Genomic DNA, 17,590 nt, shown 5'->3' with positions numbered 1-17,590 from the left:
GTCACTTAAGTTTATTTCATTATTTCTTTATGATTCCTAAACTTAGACAAATACATATTTTTTGAAACCGTTAAAATTTCAACTTTCCTTCATCTGCTCTAATTAAAAAATTTTTGCTAGACTTACCTGACAGTCAAACTTTCGCATTGAGTTAAAAGTATCGTAAGCTAAGGAAAAAAGAGTAGCTTAATATATTGATGAAAATGTTTTAAATGAAAGCAAATTTTTTTCACATCCTTACATAATACGGTTATCTTTAAGTTCATACATTTAATTTAGTAATATTAATAGCAGAAATTATGTATGTTTATTATAAATATATATGTATATATGGTATTATATGTTGGACATACGTTCCAGACTCATGTGAATAACAATGATTCAGTTACCGTTATACGTAATTATGTACCTAAAATGAGTAGGTGTTATTAAGAAAACTCTTAAATGAATACAGTGTATCAGTTTTGAACTCTTGTGTATACATGGATATGTGTGTATATGTAGCACAATTACTATGAAGCAAAAATACAAAAAATAAAAAAGAAATATATATGTATGTTGATTAAAAAAGATGTTGGGTATTTTTATTAAACAAAAATTAGAAAATGTGGGAGTATGCAATGCTAGTAACAGGTGAGGCTTAGAATAATTCTACTGAAATACATCACATTTGCGACTATACATCGCGTTCTGCGTTGTATTCAATACAGTTAGAAAATGTATACTTTATTTTAGTCAAAGCAATGGTTCTTACAATTTTTCGATTAACCCATAATCGATTTTGTCTATCCCAAAGAGTTAATTTGCCATACTCAAGATAGACAAAGTCGAAATATTTATAAACAGGTGTCTAGAATCAATGGCTGCAACACCTTACTTATTGTACTTAGGTTTGAGTTTCTCTTTCAGTGCAAGAGAAGAGAGAAGTTGAGTTCTCATGTTGAGTTCATGTAGATGTAGGACTTGTATAAATATGTCGAGCTGTGTTCAACTGAAAAAGTTTAGGATTTGCATTGTATTATGTTCTTCCATATTCACGACCAAAATATAGAACTCACCCGCACGTATAAAACACAAAGTTCACTGACTTACCAAATCACTTTGATCTCTTTAAATTTACATTCCGTTTAATGCCAACCCATTACATAACCTTACAAAATACAAAATGTACCGTACTTAACGAGAATTTAATACGCATTTTATTTACATAGCAACGCAATTTACAATAGGATATGGTTTTTGTGCACATATTTACTCGCCTATTTTACGCTAGCTTTTCCAAAGAAACAGGAAGAATCACCTCCAATCAAAATCATACCGCAAGGGGTCATGGTATGCGCCCACACGTTTATTAAATACAAAATACGGTTTGTGAGATACGACAGCTTAGGAACCTTTTCGATTTAATTTTATTACGCAGTCATTAGCAATTGAACTGCTTCGAGTAATTGTTGTTGTCACAACCGTCACAATCAACAGCTATTTAGTGAAATACAAATGTATATGCTTGTATGTTTATGATATAAGTTTATGTATAACTCACCCTAACACCCAAATTACACTCACTTAGATATTATATTATATATTCGTATAATATATACTCTTATATACAAGCTGCCTCATTAACTGTCAAGTATCACCGCCACGCTTCGAATTCGGTCAGTTGCACAAATAATCATTTTTGTTTATAACGCAACGCTCAATTGAGCCGTTCAAGTGACATTGAAAATATCCCCGAGGCGTCACAAACACAATTGCTACTACATACACGCATTCATACATTTCTTGGTATGTGTTCCTTCGCTTTGGAACTATTGCTAGCGGGAGCACAGAGAAATACTTGCTCATGGATATTAAGGAGAATAATATGAAGCAATCATTAAACACACTTTAGTCTCGGTTGTTTGCCTGTAGCTATGAACTTTACATTGGCACTTTCGGACAACAACAACAACAACTGTCAGTAAAACATGGTCTAGGATATAAATTTAAGTAGAACAGACAACGATAAAGGTTTAGTGTAACTGCACGAAGAGGAAAGAGAAAGAAAGCTAAGCAATAAAAACGAAAGTTCGAACGAAATTGAATTTAAGGTACCCGGCGCATTTTGGGGAATTTTTTATATATGTATATTATTTATGAAATTAGTTTAATATTGTAAATAAAGGGTGTTTTTAGACATGGAAATAAATTACGAGTAGACAAAAAAAAAAAAAGAGAGATAGAGCGAATGCGGAAAGATGCGTCTAAATCTGTCTGTTTATCGTTGAAATTTGTGTTCTTTCAAGTGGAGAAAGAATAATAGCCAAGACAGCCAGTAGCCAACAACGGATTTTCAAGCCACCATTAAGTCTAACATCCGCATCAAATGACACTCAAAGTATTGAACGAACAGAGTAATATTTGTAAGCGGAAGTAGTACTCATTGAAAGAGTAGCAAAGTGACTATAAGAAAGTTTAAATTTTAGCTTGAAAGTAAACGAACGATTAGTTATATATGTACATACATATAGAGTATATAGCCTGACCAAAATGACCTTGAGCTATATGAACTTGTATGAATTACGAAAAAGTGTAAAAGTTATAAAAATTCAAAGTGAAAACGACTAGTACCCTCATCAAAGGCAATATGTGCATTCAACTGTATACTTTATTCAAACCGTTATACCGCTGATTTCACTCAATTTACTCACTCACACTTATTACGAAAACTTCCGACCACTTTTTGTTTCTTCTTCCGCATGCCGTTAGTTTTGCCTATTTCCTTATTATTGACGCTTTCGATTTTATGCACAATTGTCAGCTGTATAAAATTCGAAATAGCAAATATTTTATTTTCAGAAATTTAGGATTTCTACTTAATTTAGTTTGAGTTAATTCAATCTCACTTGATTTGCTATGATTTTATTTTACTCTTCAGTGGATTTTTGGCGGTTCATGTGGCAGTGTGGTGAGTAATATAAGTACTGCATGCATTCATCGTATGTCTGTATATGGAATATATTTTTGAAACTATATCAGCAAATCGATAAAATTGAAAGAGTAATTCGGTATATGAAGACATTAAGATGCTTTAAAGTGTACAGCCGTCAATTTAAGTTGATAGATTTTCAATGTGCGCAGTAAAAATGTTAGTCTAGCCGAAGAGGACGTGGCCTTTCTCTTTCCCAATTTCCGTTTTGTCACAATCAATACATTTAATCAACAATATAAACACATTTCAGGACCCCTGCTGTAATTCACACAATATAAGAAGTGAACTATATTTTTTCTGCAATGAAATTTATTTCAAATTAAATTTAAAAGAACGATATACTAAAGAATGTATATCTTTAAGTACAAATAAACAGAGATAACACCAGGACATCCCGTAGCTTCCGATAATTTCACACCTGCCTTGCACACACTCTCCCAAGTAATTTTTGGCTCCTTTATCATTCTTATTATTTGCTTACCTTCGTACAAAAAGATTGCTCATTAGCTTGGCGCGTGACATTTGTGGCAAATGGGAAATGTTTGCACTGGCTTGCCTTCACATTCATGCAACATAAACAAATTAACAATGCGGGTGCGCAGCTGTTGGAGTACATAAGGCAGCTTGACGTTGAAATTTTATGTGCGTGTGTGCTTACCCGAATATCGGGAAAACGAAGAAATTTTATTTCCGTTCTTACACTTAAATGGCACGAGTGATAAACATTAATGGTTAATGAGCAGCAATTGCGCGAAAACAACAACAACAGTGACAGCAAACCAGATGGAGAAACGAAAACTGAATTTTAGGCAGCGCGTACAAAGAAACTTTGAAAAAGACTTAACACTTCGGATACGAGCCATGTATGGCTGGTCCGCTGTGTCTGAAAAGGCTGATTATAGAGGAAAATCTAATCTATCTCAATCTAGTCATGAGTCTGCAAAGCAAAGGCTTTTAATACTTACATTTGAATGTAAAGACTTACAGTTACAAATGACGCCGAGAACTCGTTATATCTACAAAAAATCTCAGAAGAACAATTCAAAGAAAACAAGTAAGGAAGGGCTAAGTTCGGGTGTAACCGAACATTTTATACTCTCGCAATTTATTGATGTAATTTTATAAAGACAACACAATTCGACCCATATATTCGGCATAAAGTTCAATAGAATAACGAAAATCATCATAAATAGTATATGGGGACTGAGGTAATTCCTAAACCGATTTCACTCGTTTTCACCACCAAGATACAATGTATCGAAGACTATACGATCACTTAATTTAATATTACTTATAATTAGGTATATGGGATCTGGGGGAAGTTATGACCCGATTTTTACCATTTCAGGTACAGAGAGAAACTGTTATAAGAAAAAAATTCAGAGGGAATGAATTACATTAAAATATCTGAGGGATTTACCTATATTTTCGGTGAAAAATTAACCTTAGGCACTGAGTTCTTCATGTTTGATATCAGGGGCCTTGAAAAGTCATGGTCCGATTTTGACAATTTTTCCACAAGTGATGTCACAGCTCAAATACAGTATTTGTGTAAAGTTTTATTCCGCTAGCTTCATTGGTTCCTTATGAATACATTATAAAGTGAACGAATCAGAAGGAATTCAAAATTGGGTTATATGGGAAGTAGACGTAGTTGTGAACCGATTTCGCCCATATTCCACCCGTGTCATCAGGGTGTCAAGGAAGTGTTACATACCGAATTTCATTGAAATCGGTCGAATAGTTCTTGAGATATGGTCTTTGACCCATAAGTGGGCGACGCCACGCCCATTTTCCATTTTGTAAAAAAATCTCAGTGCAGCTTTCTTCTGCCATTTCTTGTGTAAAATTTGGTGTTTCTGACGTTTTTCGTTAGGGAGTTAACCCACTTTTCGTAATTTTCAACCTAACTTTTGTATGGGAGGTGGGCGTGGTTATTATCCGATTTCTTTCATTTTTGGACTGTATAAGGAAATGGCTAAAAGAAACGACTGCAGAAAGTTTGGCTTATATAGCTTTATTGGTTTGCGAGTTATATACAAAAAAAACTTATTTGAGGGCGGGGTCACGCCCACTTTTCCAAAAAAATTACATCCAAATGTGCCCCTCCCTAATGGGATCCTATGTTCCAAATTTCATTTTCATAACTTTATTTATGGCTTAGTTATGACACTGTATAGGTTTTCGGTTTCCTCCATTTTGTGGGCGTGGCAGTGGACCGATTTGCCCATTTTCGAAAGCAACCTCCTCAGGGTGCCAAGGAACATGTGTTCCAAGTTTCATCAAGATATCTTAATTTTTACTCAAGTTATCGCTTGCACGGACAGACGGACAGACGGACAGACGGACGGACAGACATCCGGATTTCAAATCTACTCGTCATCCTGATCATTTATGTATATATAACCCCATATCTAACTCTTATATTTCTTGGTGACACAAACAACCGTTATGTGAACAAAACTATGATACTCTGTGCAACAGGTTGCGAGAGTATAACAAGCCAGTACCGCACTGAGAACCTTCTATTTCAATCTTCTATAATAACATAGATGTTCATCTCCCATCTGAATCTCTGAGTTCCGTCTGTATGCTAAGAACCAATGCTTCAACTACTTTTAGATACTAGTAGAGTTACTGTGGGGGTCAGCAGGTGGCACATAGCTGACGGCCTCCACATAAGTAGGTTAGTCCCCGAACAAAGCAACAGAGATGGAGGGATCGCTTAAAAGCCTGTATCGGCCCGACGAGGTCCCTGTGATGGGGTGAATCGACACCGCCCATAACTAAGTGTCAAATCCAAAAATACAGGGAGCGTCTGAATCAAATTGAGCGGCGAACTGGGCAGCGTCACACTAAACCTAATCTAACCTATACGAGAGAATCTGTCAGGAGAACTGCTGTGGCTTAGAGCTGTTTCCAGTTCAAATGCAACGAAACGTGGATACTTTTGCTATCAATCAGTCTTACATTTTCCAGCAATTTCATTGCTATCAAACTGCAATTTGAGACTAATTAAGTATATTATGTTAACCTACCTTTAATTAGGGCAAAGTGTTCTCACAGTTCATTTCTACTATATTTATACTCTCGCAACAAATGTTGCTAAAGAGAGTATTATAGTTTTGTTCACATAAGCCATAAATGAAGCTATGGAAATAAAATTTGGTATGAAGGATCGCACTATGAAGTGGCATATTTGGATGTAATTTTTTTTGGGAAGTGGGCGTGGCCCCGCCCCCTACTAAGTTTTTTGTACATATCTCGCAAACCAATAGAGCTATATAAACCAAAAACCAAACTTTGTGCAGTCGTTTTTTTAGCCACTTCCTAATACAGTCCAAAAATTAAAGAAATCAGATCATAACCACGCCCACCTCCCATACAAAAGTTATGTTGAAAATGACTAAAACTGGGTTAACTCATTAATGAAAAACGTCAGAAACACTAAATTTCACATAAGAAATGACAGATGAAAGCTGCACTCAGATTTTTTGACAAAATGGAAAATGGGCGTGGCGTCGCCCACTTATGGGTCAAAAACCATATCTCAGAAACTACTCGACTGCTTTCAATGAAACTTGGTTTGTAATAGTTTCCTTGCATCCCAATGATATGTTGTGAAAATAGGCCAAATCGCTTTACAACCACGCCTACTTACTATATACCAGGACTTTGAAGACAATCTGAATCGTTTACTTTACAATATATAAAGTAAGTACTAGTGAAGATATCGATGCAGATCTTTGCACAAATACTATGTTAATAGTGTGGCAGCCCCATTCTAAAAATCGGCGAAATCGGACCATAGGTTTTTAAGGCCCCATATATCGAACACGAGGAACTCGGTGCTTCTAACCTAATATTATGGTTTCCACCTTTCAATGGACTTTATACAATATATATGACGAATATGTGGGTCAAATTGTGTATTATATAATATAAATAAAGTTAAATAAATAAATTGCTAGAGTATAAAATGTTCGGTTACACCCGAACTTAGCCCTTCCTTACTTGTTTTTACATTTTTTCTTGTATAAAAGAAATTACAAATAATCTCTTATACTTATTGCTTATTGCTGGGGGATGGGATCATATGTAGAAGTTCACGCAAGTGAGGAAAGTTTCTGATTGCCATTCACTTGGGAGTGGCCAGGAACGATTCTTTTACATATGACTCAAGCAGCTCACGACTTTGTATTTGGTTATATGTACATGTTTACAGATACATTGTTTACAACCTAAATGCAGCTGAGAAAACATAAATATTTACGTGTAGTTATAAGTACTAGTTATAGATAGTCACACATGTGTACAAATACTTATGATTATCAGTAAAAATCAGAACAATAGAATGTAAATACAAATAGGCCCAAAACCATAAATATTTCCCTTCTTTTGTTAGAAGTAGATAAGATTTGAAAAACAACTGACCTGCGCGTCAGTACTAGCATAAGTATAAATAGGAATAGATAAGATTTGAAAAACAACTGACCAGCGCGTCAGTACTAGCATAAGTATAAATAGATGTAGTTTGAAAAAGAAGCATCAGAATAAATTGACCACTGAGCACAGAACACCGTGTTTAACCAATTATTTAATTCATGCACCTGGAATGTCCGGACCCTTAATTGGGAAGGTGCCTCTTCCCAGCTGGTTGATGTCCTCATACAACTAAAGGCTGACATCACCGCAATCCAAGAAGCGCGATGGACGGGACAAGGACGGACGAAGGTGGGTCCCTGTGACATCTACTACAGCAGCCATATAAAGAAGCGCAAATTCGGTGTGGGATTCGTGGTGGGAGAGAGACTCCGTCGTCGAGTCCTGGCATTCACTCCGGTGGATGAACGTTTAGCCACAATCTGCATCAAAGCGAGGTTCTTCAACATATCGCTGACTTGCGCCCACGCCCCGACGGAAAAGAAGGACGAAGTGATCAAGGATACCTTCTATGAGCGCCTAGAACGTACCTATGAGCGCTGCCCCCGCCACGATGTCAAAATCGTGCTTGGCGATTTCAACGCTAGTGTGGGTAAAGAAGGTGTCTTTGGCACAACAGTCGGAAAATTCAGCCTCCATGACGAAACATCACCAAACGGTCTGAGGCTGATCGACTTCGCCGGGGCCCGAAATATGGTCGTCTGTAGTACTAGATTCCAGCATAAGACAATCCATCAAGCTAGTTGGCTGTCCCGGATAGAATCACTCGCAACCAGATCGATCATGTTGTGATAGATGGACGACATGTCTCCAGTGTTTTTGATATGCGTACGCTTCGTGGTCCCAACATCGACTCGGACCACTATCTTGTAGCAGCTAAGATACGCACCCGCCTCTGTGTAGAAAAGCGCACACGCCAACAAACACAAGGAAGGTTCGACATCGAGAAGCTGCAATCACAACCAACAGTCGAACGATTTTCTACTCGACTTGCACTCCGGCTCTCTGAGAGCACTCAGCAGCATCTCGGTATAAGGGAGCTGTGGGACGGCATATCAAACTCCTTACGTACAGCTGCAACCGAAACCATTGGCTTTCGGAAGAGTCAAAAAAACAGTTGGTATGATGAGGATTGCCGTCTCGCAGTGGAGAGATAACAGACTGCCTACTTCGTAATGTTGCGATCGACCGCAACACGAGCGGGATGGGAAAGATACCGAGAGCTGAAGAGGGAAGCGAGACGCATTTGCAAACAAAAAAAGAAAGAGGCCGAAATGCGTGAGTATGAAGAGCTTGACAAGCTGGCCGACAGGGGTAATGCTCGAAAATTTTACGAAAAGATCCGGCGACTAACTGAAGGTTTCAAGACCGGAGCACACTCCTGTAGGACCCCCAGAGGTGATCTAGTTATTGATGACCAGAGTATACTGAGTTTGTGGAGGGAACACTTCTCCAGCCTGTTGAATGGCAGTGAAAGTACAACACCAGGCTATGGCGAACCCGATTCCCCAATCGACGACGATGGAGCAGATGTTCCATTGCCCGACCGTGAAGAAATTCGAATAGCAATTACCCGCTTGAAGAACAATAAGGCGGCGGGGGCCGATGGATTACCGGCCGAGCTATTCAAATACGGCGGCGAAGAGCTGATAAGGTGCTTGCATCAGCTTCTTTGCAGAATATGGTCGGAAGAAAGCATGCCTGACGATTGGAATCTCATTGTACTCTGCCCAATACACAAAAAGGGAGACCCCACAATTTGCGCCAATTACCGTGGGATAAGCCTCCTCAACATCGCGTATAAGGTTCTAGGTCGAGCGTATTGTGTGAAAGACTAAAGCCCACCGTCAACAAACTGATTGGACCTTATCAGTGTGGCTTTAGACCTTGAAAATCAACAACAGACCAGATATTCGCCATGCGCCAAATTTTGGAAAAGACCCGAGAGAGAAGAATCGATACTCACCATCTTTTCATCGATTTTAAAGCTGCCTTCGATAGCACGAAAAGGAGCTGCCTTTATGTCGCGATGTCTGAATTTGGTATCCCTGCATAACTAATACGGCTATGTAAACTGACGTTGGGCAACACCAAAAGACCCGTCAGGATCGGGAAGGACCTCTCCGAGCCGTTCGATACCAAACGAGGCTTCAGACAGGGTGACTCACTACCGTGCGACTTCTTCAATATATTACTGGAGAAAATAATACGAGCTGCAGAGCTACCGTTTGTTCTGCTTTTTCCAGACTAGATAAAGAAGCGAAGCGTATGGGGCTGGTGGTGAATGAGGACAAGACGAAATATCTCCTGTCATCAAACAAACAGTCAGCGCACTCGTGTCTTGGCTCCCACGTCACTGTTGACAGTCATACCTTTGAAGTAATAGATAGTTTCGTCTACTTGGGAACCAGCGTTAACAACACCAACAATGTCAGCCTTGAAATCCAACGCAGAATCACTCTTGCCAACAGGTGCTACTTTGGACTGAGTAGGTAATTGAACAGTAAAGTCCTCTCTCGACGAACAAAAATCAAACTCTACAAGTCGCTCATTATTCCCGTCCTGATGTATGACGCCGAAGCGTGGATGATGGCAACATCCGATGAGACGACTCTTGGGGGTTTTCGAGAGAAAGGTTTTGCGTTAGATTTATGGTCCTCTGAACATTGGCAACGGCGAATACCGCAGACGATGGAACGATGAGCTGTACGATTTATACGACGACATTGACATAGTTCAGCGAATAAAAAGACAGCGGCTACGCTGGCTAGGTCATGTTGTACGAATGGATGAAAACACCCCAGCTCTGAAAGTGTTCGATGCAGTACCCGCTGGAGGAAGCCGCGGAAGAGGACGACCTCCACTCCGGTGGAAAGACCAAGTGCAAAGTGACCTGGCATCACTTGGTGTTTCCAGTTGGCGCCAAAAAGCAAAAAGAAGGAACGAGTGGCGCGCTCTGGTGGATTCGGCTATAATCGCTTAAGCGGTTTCTACGTCAAATATATATATATATATATATTGCTTTCACCGTTTAGTGCGTGAACCTTACAAATTATTGACGACCTTGCCGCGTTTCCTTTCTCCCAACCTGTCTGCAAAACAACTCTAAATTGGCAATTAGCAAATGTTTTGTCTAATTTCATTTAAATTTTCAGAGGAACTTACTCTCAAATGGCCGCCTGAGTTATGACTGCAACGGAGCATTTAAGAAGAGGAAAAATGTATACGCCAAGAACATGCTCTGCATAATTCTGCAGGCTACACGACATTTGCCACAGCGTGTCTGCATTTTAATTGCGGTTTAAATTGTTTGTATTTAAGGTCAACCGCAAACAAAGCAAGGAAGTGCAAAACAAAAACGAATAGCAACACTAACAACCAACTAGACCAGCAGCAGCAACGAACTCAACAACTTATTTGCTCAACTATGTAATGGTTGTATGTGTGTATGGAAGCAAGTAACGGTAACTTTCATTACAACTTGCTGCCCCCATTCATTTCCTTCTGCGCTATTTAATTCATTAGCTCAATTCAATTTTCTATGTGCGAGTATAACACACTTGTAAACATACACAAATAAAATGCGCACAAAATGCCAGCAAAGTGCGATACTTTAATAGCTCAGTTTCTAAATGACTAAAGTTTTTCTACAACTTAGTACAGACTCCAAAGGCAAATGCGTACACTTTAGCAGAGCACAGCAACAGGACTTTAAATGAAATATTATATATTTTTTTCGACTTTTTTTTAGTTGCTGCAATTAGAATTTTGCATATTTAATATTTCTTCTACCTTAAATAGTTTTATTGCCCTCTTAGATTATACCAATTTAATGAAGAACCCGAAAACTCTCTTGTATTCATGGGAAAAGTTTTTGGCAGGATCTCAAACATAGAAAGCATAAAAATTTTAGAAAGGCAAAATTATTCGACTACTATTTTCAATATAGAGGATACCGTTAAGCTTCAGTGTGATTATGCTAGTCTATTTAGTTTATACCAGTTGTTTAATCGATTCGCAACTCTCTAATACCTATAGAATCCATGACAGCCAATATGGTTGCAGTTATCACATATAAACTGTGCCTTAAATGCCTGTAATATTTAAGCCACAAATACAAAATTGTTTGCAATATCTAATTATAATAGTATAACCACTTGTTTCCATATCTCAAAATTTATTATATAAAATTTCCAGTTTATACCAGTTATTTGTTCGATTCGCTACTCTCTACGGCCAAGCAAATCGAATAATCGAAATTAAATGTATTACATATAACCTTTGGTCGTTTCTACAAAGTGATTAATTTAAGTTAAACTTACTGTTTATCTCCTATATTTCCAGTTCAATTACAAAGTAGAGGATTTTTTTCTTAGCAAAGTTGAAACTCAAACTATCAAGAACATGCATGCACACTTAGATAAATGACAATTCATGTACCGTTGTACGATAAAGACATTGCCATCATTAGCATCGTCAATCGCATCGGTGTCCACATCAACAACATGAACGATAACAACAATGTGGTATTAAGTGCACAAATTGTGTAAATTGTCATGCACTACTCGGACATATTTGAGTGCACTGCATTGTAGGCTGTGTTGGTTTCTAATCTTCAGATATGTATTTCAAAAGGAACATGCATCACTGGACTGAAGCTGTATGAGAACATACAGGAAATTGGTTCGACTCGGAAACAAATGTATGTATCTTTTATTTCTCTCGACAGCTTAGGTTGATGTATCTCGACCCCCAATTCATTGAAACGACAATATGCTAAACTTGTATGAAGTATTGACCCACTTTCAATTGTGGTTGATAGTGACTTAGTTTCTGTGTCCAGCAGATCATATAAGATATACACTTCTTCTTCTTAACTGGCGGAGTACAGCGCTACTCGTTCTTCCTACTCGCTTTTTAGCGCAAATTGGAAATCCCAAGCGCAGCCAAGCTCTTCTCCACCTGGTCTTTTCAACGGCGTGGAGGTCTTCCTCTTCCTCTGCTTCCACCAGCGTGTACTGCATCGGACACTTTCAAAGCTGGAGCGCTTTCGTCCATTCAAACAAGATGACTGTCGAGAGAACTTTACTTTTCAATTACCTACTCAGTCCAAAATAGCATCTGTTGGCAAGAGTGATTATGCGTTGGATTTCTATGCTGGCAAAAGATGAACACTACTTGATGTTAAATGTCCGTTCAGCATTTCCGCGAACACCAAGGCGAAGACTTACAATACTTTCATTACGATAGTTTTCACAGAAACTTCATCATAGGTCCTACAAAGAGGTCCTACAGAAATTGATAGGAAATATATTGCGACAACGCGCCAGCACCCACCTCACACACATGCACACACAGTACACATATACAGAGGATAAGAGGCAACAAATACGCATATACATTTTAATTATATGCAAAGCCATGCATATTCTAATGCAAGCGAGTGTTAAAAGCAGCCAGGAAGGCTGAAGCAACATACACTCGCATCCATATGTATCACGGCATTGTGTGCGCCACAATGACTGCCATTACCAAGCGCGCCATTGAAGCCAGGTCGCTTCTATTTTGCACCTGACAGCAAAGCACCAATTTCAACACGCTATTACTCATTCAATGTGGCACACACTGTGTTGCATGAAAGTACTGAGATATCTGCAGATGTATATACATAGGTAGTAGATGAAGGCATTCATTTGCTGCTGAGTAATGAAAGTTAAACAAATGAATAAATGCGAATATGTAGATTTTTATGGTGATGATCAAATGTATGTCAGTGCTGTCATACGGTAAATAAAGACATCTACTAGAATGCTTAACATTTACGCCGACAGTAGACCTTGAAATAATAAATGATTGCTTTAAAGAAGTTTACACTGGTGTGCTTCCAGACTTCAGTATATACATCTTTCTATAGAGCTTTACCAACATTTTTGATGATTATCGAATGTCACAAAACACTCTGAACTTCTGCCACAGTCCACAAAACACCCAAAACGCAACTGTATTTTTTATACCACTAGAAGATGTAAAAACTCTAGGTATTCGAAAGGTACCGACGTTCAACACTGAGACGTCGAAACAAATGTTATCACAGAATATGTTGGTAGGAACGACGGTCAAACAAATGCTTAATTGAAACTACAATCGCCATGTTCTTACACACCCTGTAGAATCGGCTTCAATGACTGTCCGTGTATAGTTTAGATGAACTATTTTCGTGCAAACCATGTCGGTATCCACAAGTATGGTATCATCCTTTGGGTTGCTTACAACTTTTTATACGGGCATACATTTACGTATAAAATTTAACCAGTTGGCCTTACACACAATCGGGTCCGTGTTGGTGAGACCCACTGCACCAACATGTCTGGTATGTAATTAATAAATATGCATAAATTGTTGGAGAATATGTTGCACAACGGTATAGACGCACCCTTCACCAGATCGTCGCAGGTTGAAAACATCCAAAAACCTGTCGCAGTTAATTTTCACATGTTGCCCTATGCCTAAATTACAACGCTGCTGGCCCATACTGCTGTTGCTGGAACACTGTTGTTGCAGGGACTTTGTGTGCAGGCGTTTTGATTTTCAATGTATGCATTAATTTATTGGAGTCGTTAACAAATTAATAATATGAACTCATACAATAGGTTTTAATAAAAAGACTGCAAAGCTTAAACGGCTGTCAGTGATTCAGCACTTTGACCACATTAATAATTCCAAATTGCGACCGTAAAACTGAAATTGAATTAAGGTACACAAGAAATTGCAATATCTGCTTTTAGTAATTTCATGCATGTGGTTCATTGAAAAAAAGATGACTGAACAAAATTTATGGACTAAATCCGCTACCTTTTTCTTTGTAGTTGTCATATGTTTGCAAAAATATGTACCATTACTCGATGGAGATATTTTAACTTGCAAACTGAAATTTATAGGGTTGTGGACCAGTTACGAAGATTTTTTGATCTATATAACTTCCGTTTAACTAAAACACACACGGATTAATTTCCGAGCACTGTCAGTTCAGCAGCTTCTTAAGTCTCGTACCAATAAAAAAGACCATACTTAGTTTTAAACTGATCGCCACATATTGTATCTAGGGAGGAAAAATGAGACTAAAAGAGAGAAATTTTCTGGTATTTGACTTTTTAACAGGGCTGAAAAATGAAGCTGAAAGAGATCGCAGAAAGTGCTTAGTATTTAAACTTCAAGTTGTTGCGTTCGTCGACATTATTGAAGTTATACTTCTTATAAGAGTTCGGAAAAGGTTGCGATAATTGTTGCGCAACATGCAATATTATGCATAAACATACATATGTACATGTTTATATGTCATTGAACAAACACACAAACTTACAAAAATTTATGTCGATATGTTTGCATGCTCATACAAGTTAACACCAGAAATATTGCAAGTAAACCAATAACTGCCGACGTCAACTATCACCCAATAGGAAATATTCGAGACGTTTAGTCAGCAGAATCAAACAATTGGGAACAACATCCGCCATGCGCCGCATAAGCGAAAGTAACCAGAAACCAACATCCGCCATAACGTTAACCGAAATTGCTGCCGCAGGTAGATTTAGGCAATATTAAGAATATGTTTAATTGTAAATTAGAGTTAGTTGTTAAGTTGATTTCAATCAATAAAGGTCACTCTTGACCATAAAATATTTATTTTTTTTGACTTTGTAATTAATAAGTCATTAACTGGCGCCCGAGCCTAAAATATACGGCACGAGAAGTTTCGGTAAAAAAGCACCATATGCAGTGCTAAACGGGAAGCAACTCGAAATAGTTATCCGGTACGGGAAGTTTCGGTAAAAAGGCATCATAAGTAATGCTAAATAAGGAGCAATCCCAACGAATAATTAAAACCTCAAACAGGTACCATAAGTAGTGCCAAAGAGAAAGCAGCTGAATTTAAATTCCTTACCCACGCTTGAGGAAGGAAGGTGAGCAACTTGGAGCAAGACGGTGATCCAGTAGTATCCAGAAGGAAAAAAGGACCAAATCATCATTGCCAGCCGCCATGAAGCTGATCATAATGTAAGAAATAGGTTAAGATTGTGAAAATTTGTAGAAACCGAAATAAATTAAAAGAATTCAAAAGTTTAAAAGAGTGAATATATGTACATATATGTATTTCCATTTAATATCCTTCAAAACAAAAATTGTTTTAAAATTGTTAAAGTTTTTAAAAGAATCAAGTGAATTGTTATACAAGGAGGAAACATATTTTTCTCTTCCTCTCACGAAAATTAGTAAAAGTTAAGTCTATATTAAGCAAATTTAACAATATACAAAATCGTTCATAATATAAACAAATCAAATAAAATAAGGCTTGTACAGCCTATAAAAAATATTTTTAACAAATAACATTAATTATCTCTGCGATTCCGTAGCCAACTCAGGAGTTGACCGGACCCTCTAGAGTATAAATAACCCATTCCTAGACAGGATAACATAAATTTTAATTAAAACAAAATAAATAACACAATAATATAAGGACCTCTCCAAAAATGTCTAACCCAAATAATTTAATAAGACCACCAGTGCTAGGGAATACAACTCCCGTTGCACCAACAGGACCTTCCGGTTCTGGCACCCAAATTTCGCCAGAATTGGCACATTTAGTTAAAAACGCTGTAACTCAGATGTTACAGACGGACGGACAAAGCATAATACAAAGTATTTTGAATAATGGTACGAACCAAAACATTAGGGATCAAACTATAGACGAAAGATACAGAGACAACATGAACGAAATGGACAAAATTCCCGACGTAGTGCGATCACTACGAGAATTTTCAGGAAACGCTTCGGAGTTTACCTCCTGAAAAAAGAGTGTCGGGCGGATTTTGAGGATATACGAACCCTCAAAAGGCACTCCACGCTATTTCGGTATTCTAAATGTAATTAGAAACAAAATTATAGGGAAAGCAGATATAGCACTAGAGTCGTATAACACGCCTTTAGATTGGACGGCAATATCTCGTTGTCTAACTACCCATTATGCAGACAAAAGAGACATTGGTACTTTAGAGTATCAAATAACTTGTCTCATACAGGGAAGACTAACGATTAATGAATTTTACCAAAAAGTGTATTCGCACCCATCATTAATCCTCAACAAAATTGGTTGTATGGAAGTAGGAGAGGAAGCAATACATCTTCTTACGGAAAACTACCGTGCTAAAGCCCTTGACACGTTTGTCAGAGGACTTTCGGGTGACCTTCCTAGGCTTCTCGGCATCAGAGAACCAAAAAGCCTACCAGAAGCTCTTCACCTTTGCCTGAAGTTAGAAAATCAAAACTTTAGAGCAAATCACGCTAACAATCAATTTCCTAGACAACAATTCCAACAACAGAATTTTTTTCCAAATCCTAATCGACAACCTCCTCAAACCAAATTCCATCCCGAGTTAGCTTTTATACCAAAACCAAATCAAATATTTAATCCTTATGGTCAACAACGGTATCCCCAAAATCCAGTAAACCAACAACATGGTTTTCATAATCAAAATCCATTTAATCAACCACCAAATAATCCCCCTCCAAGACCACCAAAACCACCTCAACCAATGGATGTAGACGTTAGCTTAAGAACAAATGCTATCAATTACGCCAATAGACCAAATCCCAAATTCACTGTCAAACGACCATCAAATTTTTCAAACAAAAATGATCTGCAACCAATAGTTCAAAGGAATTTTCATGTAAACTCAAACTTTGAACCTTACAGCGAACAAAATTATCAATACAACAATGACTACCAAAACAACGAATACAACTATGACTTTTCCGATACAACACAAACCGACGAAAACGAACAATCACTTGACCTGACAGATGTACATTTTTTAGATTAAACAGCTCTTCGTTACCTTATTTCAACTGCAAAACGAAGAGTAGAGAAATTTTAAAAATCCTAGTCGATACAGGCTCCAATAAAAACTATATTCAATCAAATTTAGTACCAAATCCCAAAGAAAACAATAACCCTTTTTACGCAAATTCAATCGGTGGAAAAATACACATTACCCATCACACTTTTCTAAATCTTTTTAATATTGAAGAATGCAAATTAAAATTTTTTTTGTTACCCACTCTTACAACTTTTCACGCAATTCTTGGAAATGATAGTTTAAAGGAACTATCAGCAAT

This window comes from Zeugodacus cucurbitae, chromosome 2 (assembly GCF_028554725.1).
Source record: "Zeugodacus cucurbitae isolate PBARC_wt_2022May chromosome 2, idZeuCucr1.2, whole genome shotgun sequence".
Lineage (NCBI taxonomy): Eukaryota > Metazoa > Arthropoda > Insecta > Diptera > Tephritidae > Zeugodacus > Zeugodacus cucurbitae.
Note: the sequence above shows the minus strand (reverse complement) of the source record.